The 19835-nt window shown below is 46.3% G+C and overlaps 1 protein-coding gene and 1 long non-coding RNA gene across 2 annotated transcripts in view; one reads left to right on the top strand and one right to left on the bottom strand.

Annotated features, from left to right (window-relative positions):
* The window catches only part of LOC137633837 (carbohydrate sulfotransferase 9-like), a 246562-nt gene that overhangs the window by 19564 nt on the left and 207163 nt on the right, over window positions 1-19835 (top strand). The window lies entirely within an intron of this gene.
* The window catches only part of LOC137633563 (uncharacterized), a 48259-nt gene continuing 41635 nt past the window's right edge, over window positions 13212-19835 (bottom strand). Inside the window, exon 7 of the long non-coding RNA XR_011042273.1 lies at window positions 13212-13339. This is a non-coding gene — a long non-coding RNA (uncharacterized lncRNA). The remainder of the gene's footprint in view (window positions 13340-19835) is intronic.

Below are 19835 nucleotides of genomic sequence, written 5' to 3'. Positions count from 1 at the left end.
TGCTTCCAGGGAAGGTAATGGTTCCACTTCAGTCGCTAATCCCGTCTGTTACCACACCTGCTCCCATAGACCTTTAGCTGTGTTACAAGACATGCAGTCCAAGCTTAGTCCTTGTTAGAGGATTTTTTGTTTACGGAGTCAATGTGTCACGGGGAAGACGTTCAACAACCAACAGAAGTGACTTGTTGTGACGCAGTGCGGCAACCTCAGCAACCCGATAAGTAGTTTGTCTGTACGACCCAGACAGTCTAGACAGATTCGGGTTGTCACTGTACTTCCTCGCTTGCCCATGATTGACAGTTCACAGACTGTGCAGCAGTACCATGATCTTGTGTCCGGCTCCGTCAGACGACTGGCTTTTAAGAGCTCCCACAAGTCGTCGCTGTCTGGAGATTTTCAAATGGACTATGGATCTGACCAAGGAACTGGGCCTCCTGGTCAATTTTGAGGAGTCTCAGCTCGTCCCATCCCAGACCATTGTCTCCTTGGGTATGGATCTTCAGAGTCGAGCTTTTCGGACTTTTCCGTCGGCCCCAAGGATCTTCCAAGCCCTAGAATGCATCCAGAGCATGCTGAGAAGGAACCGATGCTCAGTCAGGTAGTGGATGAGTCTAACAGGGACACTTTCATCGCTGGCCCTGTTCATCGTGTTAGGGAGACTCCACCTCCCCCCCCCTTCAGTATCATCTAGCTGCTCACTGGATAAAGGACATGACGCTAGAGACGGTCTCAGTTCCTGTTTCCGAAGAGAGGAGGTCTTCTCTCGCGTGGTGTAAGAACAGCTTTCTTCTCAAGGAAGTCTACCTTTGGCTGTTCAGAAACACGACCGCCGTCTCCTCTCGGACGCATCAGACACGGGCTGGGGTGCGACTTTGGACGGACAAGAATGCTCGGGAACATGGAATCAGGAGCAAAGGACACTTCACATCAATTGCAAGGAGTTGTTGGCGGTTATTCTGGCCTTGATAAACTTCAAGTCCCTCCAGCTTAACAAAGTGGTGGAGGTGGACTCTGACAACACCACAGCCCTGGCTTACATCTTCAAGCAGGGAGGGACTCTTTCGTGGAAGTTGTTCTAGATCGCAAGGGACCTACTCATCTGGTCTAAAGATCGAAAGCTAACTGGTAACGAGGTTCATTCAGGGCGGTATGAATGTCATGGCAGATCACCTCAGACGGAAGGGTCAGGTCATCCCCACAGAGTGGACCCTTCGCAAGAATGTTTGCAGCAGACTTTGGGCCCTGTGGGGTCAGCCAACCATAGATCTGTTCTCTACCTCGATAACCTAGAGACTCCTGTTGTATTGTTCTCCGATTCCAGACCCAGCAGCAGTTCACGTGGATGCTTTTCTGCTGGATTGGTTCCATCTCGACCTGTATGCATTCCCGCCGTTCAAGATTGTCAACAGGGTACTTCAGAAGTTCTCCTCTCACAAAGGGACACGGCTGACGTTGGTTGGCTCCGCTCTGGCCCGCGAGAGAATGGTTCTTAGAGGTACTGCAATGGCTGGTCGACATTCCCAGGACTCTTCCTCTAAGAGTGAACCTTCTAAGTCTACCTCACGTAAAGAAGGTACACCCAATCCTCCACGCTCTTCGTCTGACTGCCTTCAGACTTTCGAAAGACTCTCAAGAGCTAGGAGCTTTTCGAAGGAGGCAGCCAGAGCGATTGCCAAAGCAAGGAGAACATCCACTCTCAGAATCTATCAGTCTATAGGGGAAGTCTTCCGTAGCTGGTACAAGACCAATGCAGTTTCCTCAACCAGTACCACTGTAACCCAGATTGCTGACTTCCTGTTATATCTAAGGAAAGTAAGATCCCTTTCAGCTCCTACGATCAAGGGTTACAGAAGTATGTTGGCAGCGGTTTTCCGCCACAGAGGCTTGGATCTTTCCACCAACAAAGATCTACAGGACCTCCCTAGGTCTTTTGAGACCTCAAAGGAACGTCGGTTGTCCACTCCAGGCTGGAATCTAGACGTGGTCCTAAGGTTCCTTTTGTCATCAAGATTTGAACCTCTCCAATCAGCCTCTTTTTAGGACCTCACATTAAAAACTCTTTTCCTCGTGTGCTTGACAACAGCTAAAAGAGTAAGTGAGATCCACGCCTTCAGCAGGATCATTGTTTTCACATCTGAAACGGCTACATGTTCCTTGCAGCTCGGTTTTTGCTAAACGAGCTTCCTTCACGTCCTTGGCCTAAGTCGTTCGAGATCCCAAGCCTGTCCAACTTGGTGGGGAATGATCTGAAGAGAGTACTTTGCCCAGTTAGAGCTCTTAGGTACTATCTAAAAAGGTCTTAACCTTTACAAGGACAATCAGAAGCCTTATAGTGTGCTATCAAGAAACCTTCTTTTCCAAGTTCTAAGAACTCAGTTTCTTACTATTCAGGCTTCTGATTAGAGAAACACATTCTCATCTGAAGGAAGAAGACCTTGCTTTGCTGAAGGTAAGGACACATGAAGTGGGCGCTGTGGCTACTTCAGTGGCCTTCAAACAGAGCCATTCTCTGCAGAGTGTTATGGATGCAACCTATTGGAGAAACAAGTCAGTGTTCGCATCATTCTATCTCAAAGATGTCCAGTCTCTTTACGAGTACTGCTACACCCTGGGACCATTCGTAGCAACGAATGCAGTAGTAGGCGAGGGCTCAGCCACTACATTCCCATAATCCCATAACCTTTTAACCTTTCTCTTGAATACTTTTTATGGGTTGTACGGTCGGCTAAGAAGCCTTCCACATCCTTGTTGATTTGGCGGGTGGTCAATTCTTTCTTGAGAAGCGCCGAGGTTAAAGGTTGTGATGAGGTCCTTTAGTATGGGTTGCAGCCCTGTATACTTTAGCACCTTTGAGTTGATTCAGCCTCCCAAGAGGAACGCTGCGCTCAGTAAGGAAGACGATCTTATTAAAGGCAGAGTAATGGTTCAAGTCGACTTCCTTACCAGGTACTTATTATTTCATTGTTATTGTGGATAACTGATTATATGAAATACGGGATACTTAGCTATCCTTTAATCTTGTACACTGGTTTTCACCCACCCCCCTGGGTGTGAATCAGCTACATGATTATCGGGTAAGTTTAATATTGAAAAATGTTATTTTTATTAGTAAAATAAATTTTTGAATGTACTTACCCGATAATCATGATTTAATCGACCCTCCCTTCCTCCCCATAGAGAACCAGTGGACCGAGGAATAATTGAGGAGGTGTCAACAAGAAGTACTTGAGTACCTGGCCACAGGTGGCGCTGGTAAGTACACCCCCTTCTAGTATTGTGATAGCTGGCGTATCCCTCCATAGAATTCTGTCGGGCAACGGAGTTGACGGCTACATGATTATCGGGTAAGTACATTCAAAAATTTATTTTACTAATAAAAATAACATTTTTCTTATAAGCCTTCCTCATTTTTACCCGCAACATTCAAGTAATTGACCCTTCTATTATCGTATGTATGTATTCTTTGTTGCAATACCTACGTGTACCTATTTCTTTTTACTCAACATTCAAGTATACTGCGAGACTTGACGCTCATAATACTACTTGTTTTTATTCGTTGATGCAATACCCATGTTTGCATTTCTCATTTTCTCAAGTTTAAAGTCGTTTCCTCCGTTCTTACAACATTTTAATGTATTCCCATAAATAATATTTATTTTTTCCTTTACTTTATCTTACTAATTGTTTGTCATTTAGTTTTTTTTTCCTGTTATTGTATTTATTGAATATTAGGTTTTGTTATTTTTATTTATTCCGTCACTGGAATACAAACCTACGCTATTTGTTTAAGTGTATTACTTTTGGTGTTATTGTAGTGTATTAGAGGGCAATGTAACCTAGGAAAAAACTACTTTTTCTTATAGGAAAAATTACGCTCTCTTCGAAAAAGACACTCGTTCCCGTCGCAAATGAATTGTTTCAGAAATATATATATATCTGTATCCTACGATAATGGGGGACCCCCAGTGAGAACTCGGGGTTTTGGGTGGGGAAAACATACTGGGGAAACGATATATAATCGTAAAACAAGCCATTGTTCCGTAACTGAAATACAGTGGAACCTCTACATACGAATGTATCTACATCCGAATTTTCCAACAGCCGAAGTAAAATTCAAGCAATTTTCTGACACGCGAAGTACAATTCGAACACGTTCCTACTCTACACCCAATTTTTTTTTCGACACCCGAAGTAAACAATACCTGTACACGAAGAGAAGAAATATCCTGGGCATAAGCCAATGAAGGATCGGTTGACTCTTGCCCTATGTGCCAATGCTAGTGGGGACTTTAAAGTCAAGCCCTTGCTTGTTTACCATTCGGAGAACCCTAGGGCCTTTAAGGCACAGAATGTGGATAAGGACCAGCTTCACGTTTTCTGGCGATCCAACTCGAAGGCCTGGGTCACTAGGCAGTTCTTTGTCCAATGGGTTAACCAAGTTTTCTGCCCTTCTGTGAAGAAATATCTTCATGAGCAGAAATTGCCTTTAAAGTGCCTGCTATGCCTTGACAATGCACCCGCTCACCCCCCCGGACTTGAAGATGATATCTTCGATGAATTCAAGTTCATAAAGGTGCTGTATCTTCCACTGAATACCACCTCTATCCTCCAGCCTATGGACCAGCAAGTCATCTCGAATTTCAAGAAGCTCTGCACCAAGCACCTATTCAAGCAGTGCTTTAATGTCACGCAAAGCACAAACTTAACTTTGCGTGAATTTTGGAGGGGCCACTTCAACATCGTGCACTGCTTGAAGATCATAGATCAGGCTTGGGTGGGATTAACTCGACGAACCCTCAATTCTGCCTGGAAGAAGCTGTGGCCTGATGTAGTTTCTCCCCGAGATTTCGAAGGTTTTGACCCCGAACCTGATTCCGTGGTGGGTTCAGCAGAAGACTTAGAGGAAATCGTCTCACTTGGCAAGTCCATGGGTCTGGAGGTCGACGTAGATGACATCACGGAACTCGTCACCGAACATCACGACGAACTTACCACAGAGGAGCTCAAGGAACTCCATGCTATGTCTGAGCACATGAGTGATGACGAGGAAGGGATCGAGGAGGTAGAACATGTGTTAGGTTTGGCACAAATAAAAGAGGTGTTAGGAAAATATCAAAACGTGGTTGACTTCATCGACAAATACCACCCAAAAAAATTGCAGGTTTGTTGTGTAGTTGCGTAGTTCGATGATGTTTGCCTAACTCATTTTCGAAACATTCTGAAAAGCCGTACCAAGCAACTTTCTATCAATAGCTTCTTTAAAAAAACTACGAAGCGAACTCGTGATGAAGAGAATGGAAGTGGTTCAAAGAAAATGGCAAAGAGTGAAGAGAAAAAAAATTCAATCAATTTTAAGTGGAGAGAGTGAAAGTGATTAAAATTAATCATTTAAAAAGAAAAAAAGAAAATGTAAAAAAAATTTAAAATATAAAAATAAAAAAATAACCCAAGTTAGGTTAAAGTTCACTTAGTGTAAGTTAGAATAAGTTACGGTAGTGTACGTTTATCGTAGTTAACCTCTCTACCTCCTCGCCGCCTGTCCGTCTCCTCTCTGCGTAGCAACACCAACAACACCTGCGCTGGACTTTCTAAGGTAAAGTGATGCTAAAAACCCGTTTCTTATATATCATTTTTTGATAATTATTATTTTTTACATGTCTATTATCTAATTTAGTGTGCATTATTGTCATGTGTAATTATGTGTAGTAATTTATTAAGGAGTTATAGGTTTTTGGGCTCAACCACGGATTAATCCTATTTCAATGTATTCTTATGGGAAAATTCGTTTCGACATCCGAACATTTTCTACATCCGAAGTCGGCTGTGGAGCGGATTAAATTCGTATGTAGAGGTACCCCTGTACAAACCACGCTATTTACATAGGGTTTACTTTCGGCGTAGCTGAAAATGACGAGCCAATAGATTTTTAATGAGGGTTAACTACCCCGCGCTATTTAGCAAGGGGGTAGGGGAAGGGGTAGCTTGCTACCCTTCCCCCCCACACACCAGTGAATTGTCTCACTTCACTTTTGGCCCGGACGATGAGCAGACGTGTCTGTCTTTCATCCTCGCTTTTGACAGCCTTAATCTGTTTTTTAAATATTTAACTTAGCCAGTGAATATATAATAGCTGCTGCTCCAGCGGCTCGACAGAAAACACACAAAAACTCGCGAGCGATCGCTATGAAGGTTGCGGGTGTGCCCACCAGCGCCAACTATCGGCCAGATACCGCATATGCATGTAAACAAGCCTCAATTCTTCTCTGTCGGTCTGAACGACAAGACGTACCATTACTCGCTGTTAACCTGGAGTTTTTCAACAGACTTGGTGAAGTACTTCATTTTGGTTTGAGCTTTCGCAGTGCAGGTGTTTTATCCTCAACTTAAACTCTTGAACTCTTTTTTGGACAGATTTAATTGTTGATGACTTTAGATTGTTTTTTGGACTTTCTTTGACTTTTTCAAAATAGCTGACCCTTCTCAAATTCCTAGATTTCGTAAGTGTAATGCTAGGAATTGCAATAGGCGTCTTCCAAAGGCCTCTCTCGACCCACATACTGTGTGTTCTAATTGTCGGGGTAAAACCTGTCAATTAGGAGATCGGTGTGAGGAGTGCGTGGGCCTTTCGGAATTCGATTGGCTTGAATATGACAAGTATTCTCGTAAGCTAGAGAGAGATAGGGTAAGGAGAAATTCCTCTAGATCGGTAGATTTTTCCTCTCCCCATGCCCCTGAACCTAATCCTTCCCCTGTAGTAGTTGTGCCTGAACCCTCTACTAGCACTCAGGAACCATCAATGCGGGATATGTTACGTGCCATTCATGCTTTGGGCGAAAGAGTTGAGTCGTTAGCTACAGATCGTAATCAACTCATGGCTGACGTTAAAGAGTTAAAGTGTCAGAGTGCCACAGTGGAAAATCGTGGGAAAGTGATTAGTGCGCAAAGTGTTATCAGTGTTGCGACCGAGGGTTCGTCTGTTCGTGCCTGTCGTTCGCCTAGTCCGGGACCTCTTGCAAGCTCCCAAGCCCAGGGGAGAAGTAATTTCGTACGACTTATGGGTTCGAGAGGCCTTGATCAGCGAACAGACATTCCCTCTATGGTTTCAGGCGTGTCTCATCAAGACCGCCCCTACCATAAGACGAGAGAGACCATTTTCTCCTCGTCATCCGAAGGCTTTTCGCATAAGAAACCGTGGAGCAAGGTTTCAAGGCCCTTAAAGCGAAAGTCGGTCCCTTCAGGACAGGTCCAGCATCCTGGTTGTAGCCATTGGGACAGCTCTGACCCTTTGCAGTCATCGGAAGACTGCTCGCCGCCTAAGCAGAAACGTTACACAGGCTCCTAGAGTCTTGGTGTAGGCAAGGTTTTGCAGTCACAGACGTTACCCTCGTCTTTTACCGCACCCATTCCCGTTGATCCTAAATGGGTTGTACTGCAAGACATGCAGATCAAGCTCGCCTCCCTTATGGAAGACTATTCTGCTGAAAAGGTTCACGATGATCCTCGCCGCTTAGCTAATTGAGATCCTGGCCTTCGGCCTCCAAAACGAGCCTTTGCTCGTCCTGTTGACGTTGGCGTTACTAAGTCACGTCAGTCACGCTTTGTAGAGCCTCACTCGATGCAGTCCCGTGTTGTCATTCAGCCGCATATGGACGTTCAGCCGCTTCCTAATGCTCTTGTTGACGTTCAGGACGTTCGCCAACCAGCGGAGTTGACTTGTTTTGACGCTGAGCGTCAAGCACCGCAGTCAAGAGTTGTTTTGACTGCTCAGTCTAGGCAGTCAAGGCAGTCTCAAGTTGACGTCGAGCGTCCTCCCGCTCCTGTTGTTGTTGACAGTCAGGCTGTTAAGCAGTTACATGACGTAGCGTCCTGGACTGCTACTGATGCACCAGTGCGTGTGGACTCTGCGTGTCAAGCATTGCCGCCAAGGCAGGTCTCCCCTTTGCTTGTTACTCAGCAGTTGTCGGACGAAGATCCTTCAGATGAGGACGTTGCTGATCCTCATCATGATGATCATCCTTCAGATGTAGACGAACCTAAGACGGTTCCTCCTTCGATGGACTTTAAGAAAATCATGTTGATTTTCAAGGATCTTTATCCCGATCACTTTGTTACCGTTGCTCCTCGTTCGCCACCGTCTGAGTTTGCTCTAGGCTTACCTGCTAACATGCCAGCCTTTACTAAGCTAGTGCTTTCTCGCTCTTCCAAGAGGGCTTTACGACTTTTAGGCGACTGGTTGGATACCAGGAGGAGTTTGGGGAAGACGGCCTTTGCCTTCCCTCCTTCAAAGCTCTCTTCTAGATCGAGCGTCTGGTATGCCACGGGAGAAGTTCTCGGCTTGGGAGTCCCTGCCTCTGCCCAGGGTGACTTCTCAAGCCTCGTAGACTCTCCCCGCCGCCTAGCCATGAGACGCTCGAAGATTAGTTGGTCCTCCTCGGACCTTGACCATCTGCTTAAAGGCGTATACAGGGCCTTTGAAGTATTCAACTTTCTTGACTGGTCATTAGGAGCTTTAAGTAGGAAAATCTCGTCTGCTGACAGAGATGTTTCTTTACTTATCATGTCATGTATGGATAAAGCCATCCGCGATGGTTCCAATGAGCTCGCCTCCACATTTACGTCGGGAGTCTTAAAGAAGCGAGATTCCCTTTGCTCTTTTCTTTCGCCAGGAGTTACTCACTGTCAGAGATCAGAACTGCTCTTTGCTCCCTTATCAGCGTCCTTGTTTCCGCAACAACTGGTTAAGGATATAGCTTCTTCGCTTGTGCAGAAGGACACCCATGACTTGATGGCGTCCTCTGCTCGCAAAAGGTACTCCTTCTACATCCTTTGCTGTAAGACCCAGGATCGAGACTCCGGCATCCAGATTTATCCCGCCCTTTCGTGGCAGAGCTCCCAGCAGGGGAAGCGCTCGTGCCGAGGGAAAGAGAGGTAAGAAGAGAGGAGCCAAGTCCTTACGTGGCTGAGTCTGACTGCCCACAGCCTCAGACAGCGGTAGGAGCCAGATTGAAGAGCTTCTGGCAGGCCTGGGAGAAGAGGGGCGCAGACCAAGAGTCTGTTCGGTTGCTCAGAGAGGGGTACAAAATTCCGTTTGTACGCAAACCTCCTCTAGTGACAACTCCCATAGACCTCTCTCCCAGGTACCGAGAGGAGTCAAAGAGACAAGCCCTAAACCAAGAAGTGTCTCTGTTGCTAGAGAAGGGAGCGGTGGTGAAAGTCTCGGACCTTCAATCACCGGGGTTTTACAACCGTCTCTTCCTAGTCCCAAAGAAGACAGGAGGTTGGAGACCGGTGCTAGACGTCAGTGCGCTCAACATTTTTGTTACGAAAACAAAGTTCACTATGGAGACCACGAAGTCCGTCTTAGCAGCGGTCAGAAAGGGAGACTGGATGGTCTCTCTCGACCTACGAGATGCGTACTTCCACATTCCTATACACCCGGATTCCCAACCGTTTCTGAGGTTTGTTTTCAGGAATGTGGTATACCAGTTTCGGGCCCTGTGCTTTGGCCTCAGTCCTGCTCCTCTCGTATTTACGAGGCTCATGAGGAATGTGGCAAAATTCCTCCATTTATCGGGTATCCGAGCCTCCCTGTACTTGGACGACTGGCTTCTCAGGGCATCGTCCAGTCATCGCTGTCTGCAGGATCTTCATTGGACGTTGGGTCTGACCAAGGAATTGGGACTTTTGGTCAACCTAGAAAAGTCCCAACTAATCCCATCCCAAACTATTCTATATTTAGGGATGGAGATTCGCAGTCCAGTTTTTCGGGCTTTTCCGTCTGCCACCCGAATAGATCAAGCCCTGCTCAAAGTCCAACTAATGCTGAAGAGAGAACGGTGCTCAGTCAGGAATTGGATGAGTCTCGTAGGAACTCTATCATCCCTGGAGTAGTTTGTCTCGCTAGGAAGACTACACCTTCGGCCTCTCCAGTTCCATCTAGCCTTTCACTGGAACAAGGACAAGACGTTAGAGACGGTATCAATCCCGGTCTCCGAACCAGTAAAGGCATGCCTGAAATGGTGGAATAGCAATATCAGTCTGAGAGAGGGACTATCCCTAGCAGTCAAGAACCCAAACCACGTGTTGTTCTCAGACGCGTCGGATTTGGGTTGGGGTGCGACCCTGGACGGTCGGGAATGCTCAGGTCTGTGGACCTCAAGTCAGAAGAGCATGCACATCAACGGCAAGGAGCTATTGGCAGTCCACTTGGCCTTGATGAAATTCGAAAGTCTCCGTCGAAACAAAGTGGTAGAGGTCAACTCCGACAATACCACAGCTTTGGCGTACATCTCCAAGCAAGGAGGCACACACTCCCTCAAGCTGTACGAGATCGCAAGGGACCTGCTCATTTGGTCAAGAAATCGAGGCATCTCCCTGTTAACGAGATTTATCCTGGGGGACTTGAACGTCTTGGCAGACTGTCTCAGTCGGAGGGGTCAGGTGATTCCCACGGAATGGACCCTCCACAAGGACGTGTGCAAGAGTCTTTGGGCGACTTGGGGTCAACCCACCATAGACCTCTTTGCCACCTCGATGACCAAGAGGCTTCCAATCTATTGCTCTCCAGTCCCAGATCCAGAAGCAATACACATAGACGCATTTCTACTAGATTGGTCTCATCTGGACTTATATGCATTCCCACCATTCAAGATTGTCAACAAGGTACTGCAGAAGTTCACCTCTCACGAAGGGACAAGGTTGACGTTGGTTGCTCCCCTCTGGCCCGCGAGAGAGTGGTTCACCGAGGTACTTCGATGGCTGGTAGACTTTCCAAGAAGTCTTCCTCTAAGGGTAGATCTATTACGTCAGCCCCACGTAAAGAATGTTCATCAAAGCCTCCCCGCTCTTCGTCTGACTGCCTTCAGACTATCGAGAGACTCTCAAGAGCTCGAGGCTTTTCGAAGGAGGCAGCCAGTGCGATTGCAAGAGCGAGGAGAGCTTCTACCATTAGAGTATACCAGTCGAAGTGGGAAGTCTTTCGAGACTGGTGCAAGTCAGCATCTGTGTCCTCGTCCAGTACCTCTGTAGCCCAAATCGCAGATTTTCTCTTACATCTGAGAAATGTTCGCTCCCTCTCAGCTCCCACGATAAGGGCTACAGGAGCATGTTGGCTTCGGTCTTTCGTCATAGAGGCTTAGATCTTTCCAACAATAAAGATCTTCAAGATCTCCTTAAGTCTTTCGAGACCTCTAAGGAACGTCGTTTGGCGACTCCTGGATGGAACTTAGACGTGGTCCTAAGGTTCCTCATGTCAGACAGGTTTGAGCCATTACATTCAGCCTCCCTGAAGGATCTCACCCTCAAGACACTTTTCCTAGTGTGCTTGGCTTCGGCAAAAAAGGTCAGTGAACTTCATGCCTTCAGTAAGAACATCGGCTTTTCTACAGAAAAAGCCACATGTTCACTTCAACTTGGTTTCCTGGCCAAAAATGAACTGCCTTCTCGTCCTTGGCCTATCTTTTGATATACCTTGCTTATCAGAGATCGTAGGCAACGAACTGGAAAGAGTGCTATGTCCAGTTAGAGCTCTTAGGTTCTACTTAGCCCGTACTAAGTCCTTACGAGGTAGATCTGAGGCATTATGGTGCTCAGTCAAGAAACCATCATTGCCTATGTCAAAGAATGCTTTGTCATATTTTATCAGATTTTTAATACGAAGAGGCTCATTCTCACTTGAATGAGAAAGACCGATGTTTGCTTAAGGTTAAGACACACGAAGTAAGAGCTATAGCAACCTCCGTGGCCTTTAAGCAAAATAGATCTCTGCAAAGTATTATGGACGCGACCTTTTGGAGAAGCAAGTCGGTATTCGCGTCATTTTACTTAAAAGATGTCCAGACTCTTTACGAGGACTGCTACACACTGGGTCCATTCGTTGCAGCGAGTGCAGTAGTGGGTGAGGGTTCTACCACTACATTACCCTAATTCCATATCCTTTTAATCTGTGTCTTGAAATGTTTTTAATCTTGTTTTTGGGTTGTACGGAAGGCTAAGAAGCCTTTCGCATCCTTTTTGATTTGGCGGGTGGTCAAAGTCATTTCTTGAGAGCGCCCAGATTAGGGGTTTGATGAGGTCCTGTTGTATGGGTTGCAGCCCTTGATACTTCAGCTCCTGGGAGTCTTTCAGCATCCTAAGAGGATCGCTGGGCTTCGTGAGGAAGACAGACTAACAAGGCAGAGTAATCGTCTAAGTCAACTTCCTTACCAGGTACCTATATATTTGGGTTTTGTTATGTTATAACTGTCAAAAACTCCAAGCATATACGCTGTAAACTTAATTAACTCTGGTCTCTACCCACCACCATGGGTGTGAATCAGCTATTATATATTCACCGGCTAAGTTAAATATTTAAAAATGATATTTTAATTATAAAATAAATTTTTTAATATACTTACCCGGTGAATATATAAATTAAAGGCCCTCCCTTCCTCCCCAATAGAGACGCAGCGGGATGAGAAGAATTGAGGCTTGTTTACATGCATATGTGGTATCTGGCCAATAGTTGGCGCTGGTGGGCACACCCGCAACCTTCATAGCGATCGCTCGCGAGTTTTTGTGTGTTTTCGGTCGAGCCGCTGGAGCAGCAGCTATTATATATTCACCGGGTAAGTATATTCAAAAATTTATTTTATAATTAAAATATCATTTTTCTTTTTCTCAGACTTTGTGTGTTTGGAAGTTGGCCTCTACCTTCATTGCAATTATGCGCAAATGCCCTGGACTCTCCACCCGCCCCTGTGATACCTTCATGTCGGCGGTCGAGACGGATCCTCACACCCTTTGCACGCAGTGTCGAGGTCAACGGTGTGCTAGAGACTTAACGTGTAGTGAGCGCAGGGAGTGGTCTACCTCCCAGTGGGAGAGGTTTGCCCGGCAGCGTAAGAAGAAGTCCAAGAGAGACCTTTCTCCTTCAAGGGTCGCCTTGAAGGAAGAAGGCTCCAAGGACTCTTCTTCCGCCGCCCAAACCTCCTCCGAAGCTCCCACTCGGTCGGCCTCTCATGGGAGACCGGCGAGTGGTAGCGTAGGCCATTGTTCTGTTTCCCGATCTCGGGGTGCGGGAGAGGGTGTTGCCTCCCATAGCGGGGCGGCTTCCCCTCCTTCTCCGGGGGAGGATTTTGATTCTCATTATGATGATGACCAATACTACCTTCATGCCAATAATCTATGACGGCGAAAAGGCGATAAATTAAGTCATGGTTTCATTCTTCAGTATTTAAGACCTTCACGTTAATTGCAACCTAATAACTTGTTGGTGTCATTGTTCTCGATGATGGAGGAATATTCTCGATTGGCGAAGAGATGAGACCATCTAACGATTGGCCAGTTGTTACATCAACATCTGTAAGATAGTTAATATTTTGAAAAACTTGTTTCATTAAGCAAAAATATATCTAATGGGAAAATTATTTGAAACATTTCAAGGCAATATAAGATAAATCAATGCAAATATTATAGTAAAATGTCACTAGAAATATTACTTGGCAAAATAAACTTATACAGAAATCACATCTCGATCTGTTACCGTTCCAAAGATGATACGTCTCCTGCTTCTCCAAATACGCGCATCTATCATTATCATTGAACCAAGGTTTATCTTTCCCTCTGCATTTTAACACACTTCAAGAACTATTTTCATCCTTTTTAAATATGATCGATAAATTATGGAAACAGGTAAAATTAATAGAACTACTCTTAAGAATAAATTATTTCTCCTAAAACCTTAAAATGAGAAATTCAAATGTAACTGAACTGCTCTTGAATATCCCAAACTGCTTGCAAAAGAAATTTCAAAACTAAAACGTAACTATTACACATATGAAAGACTTCGATTATTTCTCCCAAACCTAGATATGAAGAAATGTAACCGAAAACTTTAAAGTACCTCATAGCACTTACAGGAATAATTATTTTTAAAAACTACATGTAAAAAAATAACACAAAACACTGTGGTGTAACTGCAGTTCTAAAGACCAAATTATTTTCCATAAAACCTGACGGGTAAATAAATAGATCAACAGAATTACTCATAAAAGTAAAGTTATAAAACTCGACAGACAGAAAATTTTAGAATTTAAAACTAACTAAACTACGAATAATTTTCACAAAATCTTGAAAAATGATATTTTAATTATAAAATAAATTCTTGAATATACTTACCCGGTGAATATATATATAGCTGCAACTCTGTTGCTCGACAGACAAAAAACTGTAAAAACTCGCCAGCGATCGCTATACAGGTTGCGGGTGTGCCCATCAGCGCCAACTGTCGGCCAGATACCATACTCAATGTAAACAAAGACTCAATTTCTTCTCATCCCACTGCGTCTCTATTGGGGAGGAAGGGAGGGTCGTTTAATTTATATATTCACCGGGTAAGTATATTCAAAACTTTATTTTATAATTAAAATATCATTTTTAAATATTTAACTTAGCCAGTGAATATATATAGCTGATTCACACCCAGGATGGTGGGTAGAGACCAGTTAAATATGTTTACATCATATAAGCTAAGAGTTTTTATTTCATTTTAGAAGTTATCAATATAACAAAAACAAAATAAATAGGTACCTGGTAAGGAAGTCGACTTAGACGATTACTCTGCCTTGTAAGTACGTCTTCCTTACGGAGCCTCGCGATCCTCTTAGGATACTGACAGACCCCTAGGAGCTGAAGTATCAAGGGCTGCAACCCATACAACAGGACCTCATCAAACCCCTAATCTGGGCGCTCTCAAGAAATGACTTTGACCACCCGCCAAATCAACCAGGATGCGAAAGGCTTCTTAGCCTTCCGGACAACCCATAAAAAACAACATTAAAAACATTTCAAGAGACAGATTAAAAGGATATGGAATTAGGGAATTGTAGTGGTTGAGCCCTCACCCACTACTGCACTCGCTGCTACGAATGGTCCCAGTGTGTAGCAGTTCTCGTAAAGAGACTGGACATCTTTCAAGTAAAATGACGCGAACACTGACTTGCTTCTCCAATAGGTTGCGTCCATTATACTTTGCAGAGATCTATTTTGCTTAAAGGCCACGGAAGTTGCTACAGCTCTAACTTCGTGCGTCTTCACCTTAAGCAAAGATCGGTCTTCCTCACTCAGATGTGAATGAGCTTCTCGTATTAACAATCTGATAAAGTATGACAAAGCATTCATTGACATAGGCAAAGATGGTTTCTTAACTGAACACCATAAAGCTTCAGATTGGCCTCGTAAAGGTTTAGTACGATTTAAATAGAACTTAAGAGCTCTAACAGGGCATAAGACTCTTTCTAGTTCATTGCCTACGATCTCCGATAAGCTGGGAATATCGAAAGATTTAGGCCAAGGCCGAGAAGGAAGTTCATTTTTGGCTAGAAAACCAAGTTGCAGCGAACAAGTAGCTTTTTCCGACGAAAATCCGATGTTCTTGCTGAAGGCATGAATCTCGCTGACTCTTTTAGCCGAGGCTAAGCATACCAGGAAAAGAGTCTTAAGAGTGAGATCTTTCAGGGAGGCTGATTGTAACGGCTCAAACCTGTCTGACATGAGGAATCTTAGTACCACGTCTAAATTCCATCCAGGGGTAGCCAAACGACGCTCCTTGGTGGTCTCAAAAGACTTAAGGAGGTCTTGCAGATCTTTATTGTTGTAAAGATCTAAGCCTCTATGCCGGAAGACCGATGCCAACATGCTTCTGTAGCCCTTGATAGTGGGAGCTGAAAGGGATCGTCATTTTCTCAGGTATAAGAGAAAATCAACTATTTGAGCTACAGAGGTACTGGTCGAGGATACAGAAACTGACTTGCACCAGTCTCGGAAGACTTCCCACTTCGATTGGTAGACTCTAATGGTAGACGCTCTCCTTGCTCTAGCAATCGCACTGGCTGCCTCCTTCGAAAAGCCTCTAGCTCTCGAGAGTCTTTCGATAGTCTGAAGGCAGTCAGACGAAGAGCGTGGAGGCTTTGGTGTACCTTCTTTGCGTGTGGCTGACGTAGAAGGTCTACTCTTAGAGGAAGACTTCTGGGAACGTCTACTAACCATCGAAGTACCTCGGTGAACCATTCTCTCGCGGGCCAGAGGGGAGCAACTAACGTCAACCTTGTCCCTTCGTGAGAGGCGAACTTCTGCAGTACCTTGTTGACAATCTTGAACGGTGGGAATGCGTAGAGATCCAGATGTGACCAATCTAGGAGGAAGGCATCTATATGTATTGCTGCTGGGTCCGGGACTGGGGAGCAATAGATTGGAAGCCTCTTGGTCAGCGAGGTTGCAAAGAGATCTATGGTTGGTTGACCCCAAGTGGCCCAAAGTCTCTTGCACACATCCTTGTGGAGGGTCCATTCGGTTGGAATTACTTGCCCTTTCCGACTGAGACAATCTGCTATGACGTTCAAGTCGCCTTGGATGAACCTCGTTACTAGGGAGATGTCTTGACCTTTTGACCAGATGAGCAGGTCCCTTGCGATCTCGTACAACGTCAGTGAGTGGGTACCTCCTTGTTTGGAGATGTACGCCAAGGCCGTGGTGTTTTCCGAGTTTACTTCCACCACTTTGCCTCGAAGGAGATACTCGAAGCTTTTCAAGGCCAGATGAACTGCCAACAGCTCCTTGCAGTTGATATGCATGCTCCTCTGACTCGAGTTCCACAGACCTGAGCATTCCCGACCGTCCAGTGTCGCGCCCCAGCCCAAGTCCGATGCGTCCGAGAAGAGAACGTGGTTGGGAGTCTGAACAGCCAGGGGAAGACCCTCTCTTAGGTTGATATTGTCCTTCCACCAAGTCAGACAAGACTTTATCTTTCCGGAAATCGGGATCGAGACCGCCTCTAGCGTCTTGTCCTTTTTCCAGTGAAAAGCCAGATGGAATTGAAGAGGACGGAGGTGTAGTCTTCCTAGTGATACAAATTGTTCCAGGGATGACAGCGTCCCTACTAGACTCATCCACAGCCTGACTGAGCAGCGTTCCTTCTTCAGCATCTTCTGGATGGATAGCAGGGCTTGATCTATTCTGGGGGCCGACGGAAAAGCCCGAAAAGCTAGACTGTGAATCTCCATCCCTAAATACAGAATAGTTTGGGATGGGACCAGCAGCGACTATTCCAAATTGACTAGGAGTCCCAATTCCTTGGTCAGATCTAGAGTCCACTTGAGATCCTTCAGACAGCGACGACTGGAAGAGGCTCTGAGAAGCCAGTCGTCCAAATAAAGGGAGGCTCGGATGTCCGATAAGTGGAGGAATTTGGCCACATTCCTCATCAGCCTCGTAAACACGAGAGGAGCTGTGCTTAGGCCAAAGCACAGGGCCCGAAACTGGTAAACCACATCTTCGAAGACGAATCTCAGAAAAGGTTGGGAGTTTGAGTGAATGGGGATGTGGAAGTAGGCGTCCCTTAGGTCTAGCGAGACCATCCAGTCTTCCTTTCTGACCGCTGCTAAGATTGACTTTGTGGTCTCCATGGAGAACTTCGTCTTTGTGACAAAGACATTCAGAGCACTGACGTCTAGCACCGGTCTCCAACCTCCTGTCTTCTTTGAAACTAGGAAGAGACGGTTGTAAAATCCCGGTGATCGACGGTCCGAGACTTTGACCACCGCTCCCTTCTCTAGCAAAAGAGACACTTCCAGTTTCAGGGCTTGTCTCTTTTCTTCCTCTCTGTACCTGGGAGAGAGATCGATGGGGGACGTCGCTAGAGGGGGTTTGCGTACAAAAGGGATTTTGTACCCCTCTCTGAGTAACTTCACAGATTGTTGATCTGCGCCTCTCTTCTCCCAGGCTTGCCAGAAGTTCTTGAGTCTGGCTCCCACTGCTGTCTGAAGTTGCGGGCAGTCAGACTCTGCCCTTGGAGGACTTGGGTCCTTTCCTCTTCCCTTGCTTCCCTTCGGCACGAGCACCTCCTCTGCTGGAGGCTCTGCCACGAAATGGCGGAATAAAGCGAGACGCTGGAGTGTCTATCCTCGGTCTAGCAGACAATGTAGGCAAAGGGGGAGCTTTGCGAGCCGAGGACGCAACTAGATCGTGGGTGTCCTTCTGAACTAACGATGAGGCAATTTCCTTTACCAAGACTTCAGGAAACAGGCACTTGGAAAGGGGAGCAAAGAGAAGCTCAGATCTCTGGCATGGCGTAACTCCAGCAGACAGGAAAGAACAGAGAGACTCTCGCTTCTTCAGGACTCCGGACGTGAATGAGGCAGCTAGCTCATTGGACCCATCACGGACGGCCTTGTCCATGCAGGACATAATGAGCAAGGAAATATCCTTATCTGTAGAAGAGATTTTCCTGCTCAGGGCTCCTAAGCACCAGTCTAAAAAGTTAAAGACTTCGAAAGCCCTAAATATCCCTTTAAGAAGGTGGTCCAGGTCCGATGATGACCAACAAATCTTCGAGCGTCTCATGGCAAGGCGGCGGGGAGAGTCTACAAGACTTGAGAATTCGCCCTGGGCAGAGGCAGGAACTCCCAAGCCGAGAACTTCTCCCGTGGCATACCAGACGCTCGATCTAGAAGAGAGTTTAGATGGGGGAAAGGCAAATGCTGTCTTCCCTAAACTCTTCTTAGACTCTAACCAGTCTCCCAACAGCCGCAAAGCTCTCTTGGATGAGCGTGAGAGAACGAGTTTAGTAAAGGCAGGTGCGGTAGCAGGCACGCCTAATACAAACTCTGACGGCGGCGAACGAGGAGCCACAGAAACAAAGTGGTCAGGAAACAACTCCTTGAATACAGCCATGACTTTTCTAAAGTCCAATGATGGTTGAGTTGCTTTAGGCTCGTCCAGTTCTGAAGGTTGATCGTCTTGTGGTTCAGCAACGTCCTCATCTGATAGTTCCTCATCCGAAAACTGATGAGGAAACGGCAACGGAGTGGGCAACGTCTGGCTCGCTGAGTCCGGTCCCACTGGTGCATGCGTGACGGAGCCGGACGCAACGTCATGGAACTGCTGCACAGTCTGTGAACTGTCAACAACCATGGGTGCGCGAGGACGCACAGCGTCCACCCGAGACTGTCTAGACCGTCTGGGTTGTGCAGTCAACACCATACCGGGTTGCGGAGGTTGACGCACCGCATCAAAACAAGTCACCTCTGATGGTTGCTGAACGTCCTGAACGTCAACAACCACCTCCGTGCGTCGCCTAACGTCAACATGCGGCTGGCAACCCACACTGGGTCGCATCGGTGGAGGAACCACCTCAACTGGTAGACGCGAGAAAGTTACCTCAGCGTCAACAGGACGCACAACAGACCGCTTGGATGGTTGTTGGTCAGAAGGTTCAGCAGCAACCTTCTCCGCATTAAAGTCCTCCATCAAGGACGCAAGCTTGGACTGCATGTCTTGCAGCAAAGCCCATTTAGGGTCTACGGGAGCAGGTGCGGCAACAGACGGGGTTAGCGACTGAGGCGGTACCGCTTTGCCTCTCTTAGGCGGCGAGCAGTCATCAGATGACGGCAACGAGTCCGAACTGACCCAGTGGCTACAACCGGGACGTTGGACTTGTCCTGAAGGGACCGACTTACGTTTTAAAGGTCGTGAGACCTTGGTCCAAAGTTTCTTACGAGAAACACCTTCGGACGACGAGGTAAAAACGGGCTCTCTCGTCTTACGTAGGTAGGGGCGATCTTGGGGAGATACGCCTGATACCATGGAGGGAACGTCTGTTCGCTGATCAAGGCCTCTCGAACCCATGCGTCGTACGACATTGCTTCTCCCCTGGGCTTGGGAGCTTGCAAGAGGTCCCGGACTAGGAGGACGACAGGCACGAACAGACGAACCCTCAAGCGCAACACTGTTCACAACACTTTCACTAGGCACTTTATCACTTCCCGCGGCACTTTGGCACTTTAGCTCCTTAACATCCG

This window comes from Palaemon carinicauda, chromosome 43 (genome assembly GCF_036898095.1).
Source record: "Palaemon carinicauda isolate YSFRI2023 chromosome 43, ASM3689809v2, whole genome shotgun sequence".
Classification (NCBI taxonomy): Eukaryota; Metazoa; Arthropoda; class Malacostraca; order Decapoda; family Palaemonidae; genus Palaemon; species Palaemon carinicauda.
This window is presented reverse-complemented; position numbering and strand designations above follow the sequence as displayed.